The following is a 15,755-nucleotide window of genomic DNA, read 5'->3' on the forward strand; positions in this document are numbered from 1 at the left end:
TAAAGCTCTTTAATTAGGAAATCCCCAAACAGCAACAGCAATAGCATCTGACTTTATTACATAAAATTTCTCTTTGGCAAAGCTGTTTCAAAGTACAACAGGGAGAATCACTGGATAAAAATGGGTAAGTAGGAGAAGTGAGAGCAGACATAGAAATGGAAAAGACAAATTAATGCATGCAGAGTTATAGTGTAGCTAATATCAAGGTGCTTGTTGTAATTTCATTTTATGAAGCTTCAACTTAATAACCTTTTAATATCTTTTAATCTGTTTCTTCTATAGACCTTTACCTGTAGTAAGAATATTTCTTTATTAAGATTCTGTGTGTGTGTGTCTAAGCATTTTTAATGGCCCCCATTGCCATGGTATCATCTGGATACCTGATATTTAAAAAACAAACATTTTAGCATAATTAATGAATTGTTCTTAGATGGCTATTGTTCAGGTCTGACTACTAAATGTACAGACAGTGCTCATTTCATCAAATTAAAACTTGCTAAGCAGAAACATCACAGTGAATAAGTAAGGAGGAGTCCGTTGTAAAGAAACAACCTGAAAAGACCTTCAATAACTCCAAAAGTTATGGAGTCCCAAAAAATAAACCATGAAAAATAACCTGATGGATCTGAGCCTGGATATACAATCACGAAGAGGTCACAGTTGTCCTTTCAGGTGCGCTCCAACTCACTATACCCCTATCTGTGGCAAAGAATGTCCAGCTTAATCATGACCTATTGAACAGCCTTGACGATCCTACCTCCTACAAGAGGACCTACCTTTTCCTAATACTGCTTTAAATTGCCAAACGTTTTACAACAAACTGGCACAATTAATTCTAAAATGCATCTGTTATTTACAAAACAGTTTGTATGCATGCATCTACCTCTTTAACACTATCAACAGAGATATCTTACATACAGGTATATGCAAAGTACTATATTTGATCCTGGAGTTGCATAAATAATCCTTTGAAATTTGAATTTTGCTTTGCCTTAGAGAAGGGTTGGCAAAAGGTTGCATCCTCTAAGCTATCTGTGAATGTGAGAGTTAGATTTCATTTTACAGATCAGGAAAGGGAGACACAGAAAAGCTCAGTGACTTGCACAAGGTTTTAAAACTAGAAGGCTGCAGAAATGGCATCAAGGTCTCCAACATAGTACTGTTTTCTTGAATAATCAAGAGGTTCAGGTCAGGTAAGCACCTCCTCTTTTCTGTTTCCTGCAGGTACATTGGGATAAAAAGGACTGTTTCTGGCTCAATACTTTAAAAACGCATGATTAGGGTTCAAATGCACAGCTTCGGGAGAAGTTAGGGGGCACTGGGGCTCAGGGTTTCCATAAGTTTAATTTCTGCTCTTTTTTACTCCGACAGTGTTTTTCAACTATTATTTTGAACAGTTTGCTATTGTAGGAAAAACACACTCAACGTTCTCAATGAATGATTTACAAACCAACTTTTGCAACCTACCAATCTGGTTTTTTGATTTTTTACTCTTTGGTTTTTTAAAAGTTAGCTTCAAGCTCATGTCATCTTGAAAAAAGAGAAACTTTGTGTATTTTTTTTTTATTCTACTTATAACTTTCAGCATTGTCCCTCCTCCATCCGTATGATCACTTGTGTAGCTCCTGTCCACTGGCTCCTGGTATGTAATAGCTGACTGTAGTCATAGTACACGTGTGTGTGTGTGTGTGTGTGTGTGTGTGTGTGTGTGTGTGTGTTGTGTGTGCATACATGTGTGTGTGTGTGTGTAAGTTTCAGGCCCTTTACTACAAGATCATGGAACTCTAATTACTCTAACCAGCACAACTGAAGTTATTTTCTTCTCATTTTATAGGAATTACAAATAATATCTGATTTGTAAAATTTCATTACCTATTATACAGAAGATAGTATACTTATCTCCTCCCAATTACTGGAGAAATGGTAAAGGGAGAAAAAAAAATACTCATTATAAAGATGTACATACCACAAGTTTTTCAGTAAAATAACCTTCACAAAAATTTAATATTATGAGACACTATAGTTAAAAATTCTATGTACAAATTAACATATTGGAAATAATTAAATGAAAGTCAAGTAATGATCAAGCCATTTGTCACCCCATACCTGAAGACTGATTTGCACACTCAAAATTCAAAGAAACCTGCATCAATAATAATGAAAAGTTAAAATCAATTGTTCTATTATATAAACATTTTTCCATTTTGGAAGTTATACCTAGTCCTTTTCTGATTAATTATATGCTTTTAGAGGTGAGGGATTTATAGTTCAGGGGTATTCCTCTACCTCACCAGTACTAAGGTCCTTTATGGTGTTTAATAAGTATTATTTGATGTTTCATATATAAGTAGTCTTTTCTCCCCAGTCTCAACAGCACTTTTTGGCTTCAGTCTAGTTATTGAGCATTTGTCTTCTTTTTTTTACACAAATCTGTGACTTGGAAATCTACTTAATATCCTACTCTTCCTGGGACATGAGGGGGTTGCTCTTGCCTGACACAGTGTTTCCATGAGGTCAGAGTTCTGCCCTTCCTCCTGCTAGGGAAGAACTTCCCATGTGCACCATGAATCCAAAAGGCCTCCTTGTCCTACCTCATGTCTTAGATATTTACTGTTACTTTCAGTGATATGTTGGACCCAACTCTTTCAGGCTTAAGAGATTGTTAAATATTCAATTTTTTTTTTTTTTTTTTTTTTTTTGGAGCAGGGTTGTGGCAGAAAAACCAGTCATAACGGATGTGCTAAAAATTTTTAAAAAAATCATAGAAATGCTTATTATAACTGGAAAGCTAGCTTATTTACACACTACTGGATCACTGTGTTTTTAGAGTATATTTGGTAATTCCAAATACCAGAGCCAGGAAATATTATTGAACCATTTATATCTTGATCTCTTGGTCTTGTTCTCTGTACTTGAAACTGGTGTTACCAGTGCATGCCTTGTCTCAGAAGTCCGTGAAGTTTTGGATTCTGGTTCCTTTAGTGTTTCTTCTATTGCACTAGGAGCAGTTGAAATATGGAGAGATGGATCAAATGTTCTGACATTGAAAATTCTGTTTTTGCATCTGGTCTTAGCTGTCAAAGTACACCTATTTGTAGTCTGACCTCTCAACCACCAAAATGTGGTTTCAGATTAGAAATGCCTACTCTCCTTTAATATAAACACATTTTGACTGTAGTTTTGGAAGTACACACTTCAAGGGAGGTTTGCTAAGACTTAAGTGGTCCTGTGCTGTTCACTGTCATTTGGATCCACACACTTATTTTGAGTATCTTTATTTAACACCAGGCAAAAAAACTGTCATGTACTCAACAACAGCATGGGATATTTTTAGTAATCGACAGTAAGTCCATTGTGCGTAACTAACTGAGGTGAGCTTTGATATCATCATTGGCAAGAAAGTTAAATAATTACTTGGTGCTACAAACTTAAGTTCTTTAATGCCTATTGCTTTGTTTAACTGGTGTGTGAGAGCCAGTAAAAGACTTCTCTGAACAAGGTTATTATAGACTCCTAATAGTAAAATTAGAAAATACAATTTCAAATCACCCTATAATACATAGGGACATGGTTCTGTATCAAGTCTAGTAGACTTTATGCCTTGCAAGAGATCAGACACTTACTAGTGTTAATGGTTACTGCATTGCTCAATATACTCAACCTCTGGTTGAGGTTCAATTCCAGCATAAATCACTTGTTACATTGTAAAGACCAGTATTTTGTACACATGATATTATATTTTTTTCCATCAGAAAAGTCTTTGTGAATTCTAATAGCACACCATAGTTTTACTGTTTAAAATTATTTAACTTAAATAGTTTATGACCCCAAATCTCTATAGTATTCTTCATAGTACTCAGTATCATTTTATTCATCTCATTTGTAATTTAGCAAGCATTTACATCATTTTAATCTACTTCAATGTTTAAAAACTCAGCACAAAAATCTTTGAAATATCTCTATGCAACATTTGAAATATCTTGAACAAATTAGCATATGAAGTGAAAGCCTCATATTTTTATCAATCTATCACCTCTTAGCCATGTCAACACAAGAGTTATTGGAGCTAGACAACAAGCCAAATCTAAATCACTTATCTGTTAAAGATACTGTGGAATTCTAAACTTTTGGCCCATCACGCCCTGTGCCTGTTTTCTTACTTGGCTGCTGTTGGCTAGAATGATCAAGATCCGGATTATGACCACATTCATATAATTCTTCCCAAATGTTTTCCTTCCTGACATTCTTTAGCCATATAGATCATTCTCATGTTCAAAAGGTGAAAAAGTTGCAGGAAGAAGATAAATTTTTGTTTGGATGATATAACCATAGTGCAAATTAAGGGATAGAAGGCAAAATTGGCCGTGTAATGTTGAAAATCAAACTCCTCTGGAATCCACAAAGCTCATGGCTGTTGGTGGAGAGTGAGCAGAACTAGGAAGAGAGCAGTGTTAAGCCACAGCTCAGATTTAAAACACGTGTGTCTAAGAAAAACAAAATAAAACAGATGAAAAAAAAAAAAAAAAGCTCCAAGACTGGGCTTATTTTCAATGCAAATTTTGTTTGATTTCACAGTGTGTAGGAAGGCCAAAAATGAGCTAATTTTCAATGCTATTTACATTATCTGCCAGGTGCTAAATTTGTTATAGACCATAGCATTGTTTTCTGGAATTGTCCATTCCTTCACTAAGCCATTCTTTCTTTACGCCTTCCTGTGCATACTTTTGGTTGGACCTTCAGGGGAAAAGATCCAAGTAGTTTTATTATGGCTTCAATCTTTTCTATTGGTAGAAATGAAAGCACATTCTGTTAGCTAGAGGGCTTTGGTCATAAACCAGTCACAGCATGTATTAACAGTTATCTACTGATTCAACTTATTGCTATACATTTTATATCAGGTGAAAAAAGGGGAAAATATGGTCTGAGTCTGAATTTCCCCCTCTGGAAAGTGAGAAACATTGGTGACTCTCTTTCTTGACCATTGAGAGAACAAGAAATAGTATATGTAAGTGAAGAAGTATGGTGAATGGCATATGGTAAGTATTTAGTGAATAATTACTATTAATTATAAATCTCATAAGTGAGAGAAGAGTATCCGTGCAAAATTGTTGATGGACAAAATAAAGTAGGAAATTCATCCATGTTCTCAGTGAAACAGTTAACATTCACAAATCATTTAAAAAGGTGACTTCAATTACACTTCCCCAACTCTTTTCATAAAAAGACATTTCATAAAATGCTAAGTATAAGAAGACAAAAAGGGCCAGGTGACAATTTCTGCTGCTCTCAGCTGTAGAGAATGATGGGATTGCTCCCAAGGGTGTCTTTTAATAAAGTTCACTTTATTATTCTCTAATATATTTTAGCAAGCTTCACTGACTGTAACCATGACTTTCTTAAATGAGAGATCCTTTTTCTTTTCAAAGAAGCAAATTAAAATTACTTATCATAATTTGACTATGTCTGAAAGACAAATTCATACTTCTCATTGTTCAGTGGTTGTGCTACTATTTTAGACCAGGTTACTAGCATCACTAAACTTACTATAGAAAAGTAATCACACAGTGATTATTTTGAAAATAAAGAGTCCTGGAATTTTCTGTACTACACACCTTTTGAGGTTTCTATCTGAACAGCCTAAGCTTTATATTTTGCTCATCATAAATTAAATGACTTTTAATCTTCATAGAACAAAATGCATCAATGAACCATAATATGGCTTCTTTCTCTAAGGAGGAAGCGACAGTGTAATGTATTCAGTGGAGAGTTCTATCTCTTTCACATCTGGAACATATGAATTTAGCTGTCAAGAGAAAGATTGAAAATGTGCCCAAGTGACAACGCCATATGATTTTCAGCATGAAAGTCTGTCTCTATCATTCTAAGCCCTACTGTATTAGGTTATCAGAGCAAATATAATGATACATAATTTATAAATTTAGATTCCTCTCCTTCTTTCATGTTGTTCTTCTCAAGAATGAACAAAACATGTAATTTTTAAAAGGAAGGCACGGCAAAGATTATTTCTTCCCTTGGTATTTTTGAATTCAATTTTAAAGGCTAACATTATCCTGAAGAGCTGCTGATCCCCAGAGTTCTATCCTTGTAAGAGACTTCTTGTTAAAATGAAGATTGAACTCTAAATTTTCAATTCCCATTGGGCTGCAATTACCATATTTATTTACATAATCTACCTGTTGTTTTTACTCCAAAGAAATATGCAAACATCTGCCTGCTGGTTTATTAACTTTAGGGAACATTGTTGATATTATAAATCCATTTCACAACATGGTACAATTAATGAGTGAAGGATACAATTAATTGGAATTCCATTGATCCACAGAATTTGCTACAGTGTTTTCTTTTCTTATAAGGGTGGGGAATCTATTTAATGGATTAATAGTTTTCTATAAGAAAGAAGGGAAATATTTCTTTAAAAGGTTTGAAGACTGATATTTACAATTAGTATAGTGACATAAAAGAAAAGAAGAAAAAGATGCTTATTTACTTCCTCTCTCCTGTCTTGTAGTTATTTGGGGTAGAGCTAACTATCTGGCATATTAATGATCTGTCTATTCTGAAGAAGAAAATGAACAATTCTATCAGCTTTCAAAACCTCCAAAATAATAAAATTGAATAAAAAAAATCAGTTTTTTTTTTTTTTTTTTTTGTACAAGGAAACAAACTCCAGCCCAATGCAAGGTACTTTCAATACAAGTTTCTAATTTTTAAAATTTGCTTACATTTTAACTTAATTTTCTTTGCCCTATTTTTTTATAAAATGTTTGAATAGCCCTAATGCAGGTCTACCAATGCTTTTTTTCTAAATACTTATGAATAGCTACAAACTTTCTATCAACTAAATTAAACTTTCTATCAATTAAATCAAATCATTCTCTTTGCATAGACCTCACTCTCCCTGCCCTCCTCTGAAACTACTGTACTCCATCCCCATGTGAAATTTTAAATTTATTTTGATGTTTTACATTTTCCGATGTAGCTCCCGTTTTCTGGATCTTTGTTTTGTCTTATGTGGTTTGCACCCAAGAGATGCTTAAGCATACTCCAGGTTGTTTCTTACAAAAGATCAGAAGAAAAGCAAATTTTAAAAGACTTATCTTTCTGAAATTACCTTTATTATACTTTCAGGTTATTGGAAGTTTGGGATGATATCATTTTCTTTTGTTCCCTAGAATTTTAAAGGAATTCCTGTCTTCTGGCACGTGAGTGTTCAGCGCTGTTTTGAGGCCTGCGATGCCATTCTTTCTATTACTTAGTACATGATCTGTGCCCAGATTTCTCTCCCTGTTGCCTGCACCCCTTGGTTTAGATTTTAGCTTGGCTATACTATAATTTCTCTATGTGCTTCATAGTTGGTCTTAAAACAAAAATCCATATGTTAAACAGTTGCTGAATTCTTCCAATCAGGAGAATCATGTACTTTAGCCTAAATAAAGATTTCTTTTGTTATATTCTTATAATTTTTGTTCCTAGATTTTCTATGATGTCCTTTATTTGGAAGTCATTTTAGTCAGATGTTGGATAACCTGGATCTATTCTCTAATTTACAATTTTTTTGATCACTTATTACTTTCCTTTTCCTTTCAATTTTCTAGGTGATTATATCATCTTAATCTTTCAACTCTCCTTCAATATCTAGCTCTTATATTTTAAATATGCAAGTTTTTCTCTACTTTTTCTATCATAATTAATATTCTGTTCTAAATTAATGCATCCAATATTTTAAAGTTTTGCTCCTTAATTTTCAGTTTTAAAATTTTCTTTTACGTTGCAACTGATGATTGTGTATCTGGTATCCTTCATTATTTGAGTGGTATTCCAAGAAGCTTTGTGGGAAGTTTTGTGTCCATATGCATACTGTGAAGATTCTTCTTGTTCTGTGGCTTTACAGCAGGGTAACTGGACAATGAGATAACTAGATCCATATAGCATTATGTGTGGGTGTTAAGATATGTATCTAGATGTCCCATAAAATATCATGCACTCATATGTAGGCAGTTTAGAAGGTGACTGGATGAGGGTATGTGAATGTGGGTTAAGGGCATAGACAATGGAAGCCCACCGGGGTAGGGGTGGCACCAATCAATATGTTTGTAACCCTGATGTAATGTAAATGGACTTAAAGAAGGCAGGCTTGTCACTGCTGCTTGATGCCTTCTGCCTGCCATACCATAAACTGTTTTTCCTCTACTATGCCATCCTGCCTTGGAGCCTGCTGACTATGGGCTGAATCCTCTATAAACTATGAGTTTAAAGAGATATTTCCTCTTTAACTTGTGGATTTTGAGGTATTTTGCCCCAGCAAAGAGAAAAGTAAACATGACAGTGGATATTTTATTCAAGTACCACAAGGTTTCCTCAAAGAACAACCCTCCACCTTCAGTCCTTGTTCTGGTATTCTCCCTCCTTCCCCCTCTCCTCTTTCTCCTTGTCCCTCCTTACCTTCTTTCTTTTTCTGTTTTACTTTTTGGACATGTGTCCCCATAAAGATTGTGAAGGAAGAGTAGAAAATAACAGGTTATAAAAATCTGTGGCAACCTTAGGAAATTCTTTCTGGATTTGGGCTACTGTTCTTTTCTTTTCTTTTCGTTTCTTTTTGCATTCTGGAGACCAAACTCGGTCTTTCACTTGGTTACATCCTCAGCCCTTTTATTAAAAATTGTATTTTTTCAAAAATTTGAGACGGACTCTTGCTAAGTCACTAATTGTTCAGATTGGGCTTGAGTTCACAATCTTCCCACCTCCGCCTCCCTCAGGGCTGGCATTGCAGGCACAAGTTATCAAACTTGTCTTAGTCTAACTCAATTTAAGGAGTTTTGAGAATTTTAGTTTGACTTGGGCATTGTCAAGGGCCCTTGGGTAAATGCTGGTCCTGGAATAGCTTTTGGGATTTCTGTAAAAAAGATTTGAAGCTAGAGAAATGCTGTATACAAAATGGAAATTTTAAATATCTCTTAACCAGTTTTAATGATTAAAGGAATATTAAAAGTTTTAGTAAAGCATCTTAGAAGTCCCAGGATGTCTGAAAAGTAGCCACATTTATTATGAATATAGTTTTTAAAGCAATGCTAGAAAGTAACATACTCAATGTATCTTTTTCGAGTTTTCCCAGGTGAAAAAGAAAGCAAGACATAACTAACAGAATTCAAACTATGGACAAACAATAGAATTTTAATAAAAATGGGACAAAATTGTCCATCACACTCTGTGAGTTACTGACACATGGTGTAAAACACTCCTTTCTCGGTTTTCCTAGCCCAGTCTTACCCCTCTCCGGGCCTGGTTACCTGGTGAGTTTGGTGTTTGTGGACTGTACCAATGAGGTTCTTTTACACTGTGGCTTCTTTTTGGTTCAGATAATGGAAGATACCAGCAGGATACTTTAGGTGGAAGAAAACAAGAGGCCTGAGTGAGTGTCTCGGTGGTAGAACCCTTCACTAGCATGCACAATGCCCGGGATTCAGTCTTCCGGTTCTTTATGAGACATGGCACATGTAGTCACATGTTGTTTCTCTTTACCCAGGGTCAGGTTCTTGCTGCCTGGAGTGCTGCAGTAACACAGGTCTTTCTGAGTCCTGACAACCCTATATCTCATCCAGGAAAGGTGTGGGGGTAACTTCCAGTTAACTCAGGGTGCTTCCTTCTCTGTTAATCTTGTCTCTTCTCTGTAAATAGCTATTAGTTTTCTGACAGAATACCAATGAATGTGCACAAATTGGGTAGTTTTGTGACCTCTCTTGAAAGTAAATAAAGTAGTGGTGTCACCCAAAGACTCAAGAGTTAAAGGCTTGGTCCACAGCCTGCGGGCCTCTGAAAAAGTAAGGAAATTTTTCAGAAGTGGGTCTAGTTGGACAGACATCTTTAAGACATATGGGAATATGAGCCCTGTAAGTCAAAACTGGGGTCCTGTTCCTCCCTTTCTCTCATTCTGTCTCCAGCTCTCCCTGCACGTCTCCTAACCACTATGAAGTGAGTGTCTTCCTGTGCTATTCCCTCCCATCACGATGTGTTGTCTCAAAGGAATAGGCTGACCCACCACATCCCGAAACCTTCAGAACTGAGCCAAAATAAGTCTTTCCTCTTTTAAGGTAATTATCTCAGGTATTTGTTGTGGTAACAGAACACAGACTAGCACACGGGTTGAGTGATATCATGAGCTTATTGCACAACACATACAAAGATCAATAAAGGTTAACATGCATAAATATATTTTAAAATTTGAGTGTTTTTATTGATTATTTTGTTATGTAAATTCCCCGTTGTCTTTGGATTCACAGGTAACATGCTCACAATTTCAATTGCTTTCCCTATAAATTGCTATGGGGAATATATCCTGTTTATCTTAGAAGTCATTTCTATTCACTAGATGGTGGCTGTTATGATCTTCAGGGACAATCAGAAATAGTATCTGTTTTAGCTTCACCCCAGGAAGATATGAAATTGTTGAATTTTTCCAGAGATCGCAAGATGTGGCTCACAAATTTCAATATACTGTTTCTTAGGGAATAGCTTATAATTCATCCATTATTCTCATATCTTGGAAGAATAGTAAACCTGGAGAGTTTGACTTAAATATTATAGAATTAAGTGGTTATGTGAGAAAACAGACCTATGGGTAAATAGATGGTAGAACATATTATAGCCACAGCATATAATTATATAACATATAATCACCTCTGCGGTTGTTACAGGTCAAAGAGTAGTAGATATTTTGAGGTACACATTATGAACAAACTATGTTATTCAAAGTCTTAAGGCTCAGAATGCACTCAGCAAGGAACGAGGGTCACATGCTATTCACTGCTAGTGTAGCTAAGAATGCATTTTTATCACCTGAGGATTTAATCTCTGACAATGCGAAATGTGTAGATGTGGCATTTCAACAATCAGGTGTAGTGACAACTCTACACCCCGCACATATTTTAACAGCCATTTTACACGATTGTTTTATAAGACAATTATTTTCTATGGTACAATTTTAAATTGTTAAATGCTCACTCAAACTTGGAATTTTAGGGCTGCCTTTCCTCTGTCTCGTGATGATACTTGTGGCAGAGAGACTTTAAGGTATTTCTCCTAGTCTCTTCCTCTTGGTGTCAAATTTTTTTTGAACGGGGTGAGTGACCTGAATTAAACCCAGGCCTTGCACATGCTAGTCAAGAACGGGACCACTATGGACAGCTCTGGCCCATGGTGTCTGTGTTGAAAATTCTGCCCATTGAGTGTGATCTCAATCTTGCTATCAAACTTTTGGTGATACAGTCTCTCTCTCTCTTTTACTGACTGTGAAGAACCAAGGTGGCATGTTGTGAAAAGCCTATAAAGAAAGCGTTAGGCAAGGAACTTTACAATGTTTGTGAGCTGTAAAGAGCCTCTAGCAGCCATCAAAAAGCCAGAATCCTCAGACTTGCAGTCAGAAGAATGGAGACTCTAACAACCTGAGTTAATGGAAGTAGACTCATCACCATTCGAGCCTTTAGATAGAAGCTAAGCCTTGGTTGATGCATTGATTGCTTGCAGAGGACCCAAGTGAGCCATTCCTATTCTACCCACAGAGAGTGTGAGATAATAAATATATGTATGTGTTAGGCCACTGAGTTTGTTACTCAGCATAGAAAATGAATATGTTTACCATATATATATATATATAGTTACTAAATACTGACTATGGTAGAGGAACAATATATATTTGAACCGAGGACTGAACTCAGGCCTTGCACTTGCCAGGCCTGCGGTTATGCCACTGAGCTGTATCCCTAGCCCTATTCAGAATATTTAAGAAGACTCCAGAAGTAATAGATTCATATACTTAAGGAAGTTATGGCAACTTCCTACACAAGGGCCTAAAGTCAAATGGGTGGGAATTTTTCACGTGCAGAAAAGGAAAATTGTTTATAGGTGGACCTGAGCAAAAGACTTTAAAGGAGAATTACAGAATCATACTGAAATTTTGATCAAGCTTTATCACATTTGATACCATATGTGTATATTTCTGTTATTTTGTCTTCTAGGATAAGGAATTACCATTTGCTGTGGTGTGAGTGCATAACCTTGCTGTTAAATCCTCTGTCAAGTAGAGGTAAACATTCACAAAACTTTACAAAACTCAGCAGCAGTAAAAAGAAAATCTGTGACCTGCCTATGTCTTCATAGACTACATCACCAGAAATGTATTTCACGTCTTCTTAGGTAAGGTTTTCTGCAAAGCTTCAAGAGCCTGAATTTTGTGAATGAAACATACAAATGCAACAGATCATAATAAGAAGCAGGAGAAAGACGGCGTTAAGAGAGGAATGCAGATAGCACAGCTATTAATTTTAAAAACCTTGGCAACGATGTTTGAAAACTCCTGCCAGTTTTTCCTCCCAAACATCTGAGGCTTTATGGTTTATGTCAAGGTAACAAAAAGTGATTAAACTCTGATAGCTTATAAAAAGCTTTGCAACAATAATTAATATGTAGGGGCACAGAAACGAGAATTAACCTTGGAACCAAAACAAAATCAATGTGCCCAAGGATAAGCCTAGTGTTGTGGTAACACTGTTGGGTCCTATCATTGATCACTGATGATAACAAAGAAGTGATCAATTATAGACGAACCGTGGGAGTAATAAAACCCAAAATATGTAATAGTCATTGTACAAAAGAGAGGAAAAGAAAGTGCTCTAAACGATATAACTGCATGTATATCTAAGTGTATAAGATAGACAATGATATTACTGAGTTTTGTTGGATCATTGAACAGAACTTTTTGCAGTCTCACTGTTGGAATGTCTACTTTATATGCTTTTATTTTGTAACTTGAACAAATATTTCTAAGATGACGATATATAATCCAGTAACTAGTGATTTTCTACTGTTTATTTTTTTTTCTGAAATTCTGTATAACTTGTACCCTTTTTCTGCCTTTTCCCCCCTTTTCTCCTTAAATAAAATAAAAAAAAAATTATAGACGAATCCTTCTTCATTGCTATCTTTGGTAACAGTCAATGCTTAATAAGTAATATTTTTATCTGCCCTGAGGGAAGAAACAGCAAGCTTCCTCTATCTTTCCCTAGTACATGGTAGGTAGCACTGGGGGCCTGTTACTCACTGTCATGAAGTAGCCTTTTTAAGAACCAACTTTTGTTCAGATATAAGGATGTGGCTTAAGAGTGTATAGAAAAGCCAGGTTTTGCTACTACTGCATAGTTACCAAATATATGGGTAGTACAGACAGGAACAATTCTATTCTGCGTTGGGCATCCAAAATAACATAAAAACTAAGGTTGTAATAGCCATGAAGAGTCAGCCATTGTTTTTTCCAATGACAGTGAAGTCACATCCGCATTGGTTCTATCATTGAGCTGCGTGGCTAACCATTTCCCATTCATGAAGAGACTCACTAAGCTGTCAGTGTGTACACTTAGGTTAAATGAATCCTTTGATAGGTGCATCTTGCAGTTTAACGAGCCTCACTAATAGATAGTATGCTAAGCGCTCCCTCACACTTGAGCTCTTGGGAGCTGTACTTTCATCCTCTTGATGAATTCTTGATCTCATAAACAGTGGTGGGTACAGGTAATAAACAGCTTTTTGTTTTTTATAGCAAGTAAGCTAAGCTGTAAGTTCTGTGTAAAATTCACAGAGGAACAGTAAACTCTTTGGAAATAAAGAGGTAGCAATGTAAAATAAACACTTCTTTGGTCCATTGTTATCAACTCAGTATTTTTTTTTCTGGAAGCATTTATTACTTGGGTTTCATAAGAAAAGTTGATATTTTTAAATGACTCCTCCATGATCCCAAGATAACACTTCGTTCTCACAGTCTAGATGGAAACATGCCTGTGTTGTGCAATTTAGACTCTTTCTCTTGTATAAGATTCCAGAAATGTTTCTCATAATAACTTCTTTATTTCAGTTGTGCCCTCAAAAGGGCTATCTCAAAGCTCACCTTTTTCTTCTGAACTTTTCTACACATTACGTTCAGTTTTATGACAATATGAAAGGTACATATGTGATTAGCTAGAATGATAAGAACACAATCAATTCCAAAGAAAATATGATGCTTGTCTAGAAATCCTTTACCAGGGATAAACCAAAGAGGAAAGAAGCGTGTTATCAATGGTAGTTGCAGTACAACTGAACAGCAAGCAAGGTAACATTACTGATGTCTTCATCAAGCAGTATCTTTACACTGGAGATGAGGAGAGAAAGATTCATAATGAAAGTATATTTCTAAATGAATTTCACCTCCTGCTTCTGAAACTAGTTGACAATTACTTAAAGCCTAATGTTTAGGTAGATGCAGGTTATTTAACATAGTAACACAATTAAGTTTTAATTGTAACACAATTAGGGTTTAATTATTTCAACCTTTCTTCATAATCACTTTCTCATCATTATTTTTGTCAGAAATATAAAGTAGAATTGGAATGAAGAGAGGTGCTCTTTCCATATCCTGTGCATATGTATGCGTAAATCTGAGTGCATTTATGTCTGTTTACAGGTATGTGAAAGAGTAGAAAGTGGATACTTTGTTGATTTTATTTAACAGTCTAACCATTTAGAATCAATTTGTCTAAAAAAAGGATTTTTTAATGCACTTGGTGAGAAATAATTACTTTTAAAATTAAATAACTAATCATGTGAGACTATTTTAATCTTTCTAGCAACGTTTTTTTTTTCTTTTTTGCTCAAAAAGTCTAACAGACTAGTCTCAAAAGAACTGTTCAATGCACATTTGGATATAGTAATTACTCTCATTTGTGACTTCAGCAAGTATACTTAGACCAGCTTAAATGAAGCACAGATTTCACATCATCAGCAGAAAAAAAGAGGCACATAGAAAAGATCTTTGGTTTTCAGTTAAGGAAAAGAAGAATGCTCAAAATGTAGAATAAATATAAAAGCTGAGACTTGTCTCCACTAATCTATTGCAGGAATGCAAGAATTGAATCTCAAATTCACATATAGGTAACTCTGGAAGTATTCTGCTATTGACCAGCCAAAGAAGAAAGAGTTTTCGGATTTTCTTGAAATAACTTTCTAATGCTTTCCTATAGGCCTTGTTTACAGCACAACCCTGAAATATCTTACTGTGTACCGCAACAGTTCTTGTACAAAGAAATAATACCTCTTGCTCTCCCTTAAAATTTTGTCATGCCTATTAATATTTTCTCTACACCAATGTGGAGCAAATCACTGTGATAGTTCTCCTCCAAATACTCGTGCTAAAGACAGAACATTTTTTTGATAAGTTAGCCATATGCATTGATAATGCACATGATTTGTGGAACGAGTTCAGGGTCAAATACCAGTGTTTTTGAGCCATCTTGGTCATGTTACTACGCTCTTTTGAGAATCATCTGGAAAACAGGAGCAATCAGATGTTCTTTATATGATCCATTTGAGGATTATAAGAGAGAATTTTCATAAAATTATCCAGCATAGTACTAGAAATATGGGAGAGAGGGGCTTAGTTTTATTCCATTAGAGAAGCGTGAGGCATGGACAATCAGTGGAAGGTTTTATGAGGCTGAATGATGGTTTCCCACACTCCAGATATACAGCTATGGGGGTGAAAGTTACAAACAGCTGCGGCATTTCTTGCACAGTCATTGTGTAGCGTAAGGGACTTCAGTCAGGAGCTCATAGGCAGCTAGGGCCCAACGCCCCAAGTTATTTTCATTCAGGAGCGCTGACCAAATACGTTCAGATTGACAGTTGAGTCCAATGCCACAGGCTTGTCAGTA

The 15,755-nt window shown here is 35.6% G+C and overlaps 1 protein-coding gene across 27 annotated transcripts in view; it reads right to left on the bottom strand.

The window, feature by feature from the left end:
• Positions 1-15,755, bottom strand: part of Ptprd (protein tyrosine phosphatase receptor type D) — a 2,079,748-nt gene that overhangs the window by 631,374 nt on the left and 1,432,619 nt on the right. The window lies entirely within an intron of this gene.

This window comes from Cavia porcellus, unplaced genomic scaffold (assembly GCF_034190915.1).
Source record: "Cavia porcellus strain 051 isolate PalLab524CR breed Dunkin Hartley unplaced genomic scaffold, mCavPor4.1 scaffold_1, whole genome shotgun sequence".
NCBI classification, from domain to species: Eukaryota; Metazoa; Chordata; class Mammalia; order Rodentia; family Caviidae; genus Cavia; species Cavia porcellus.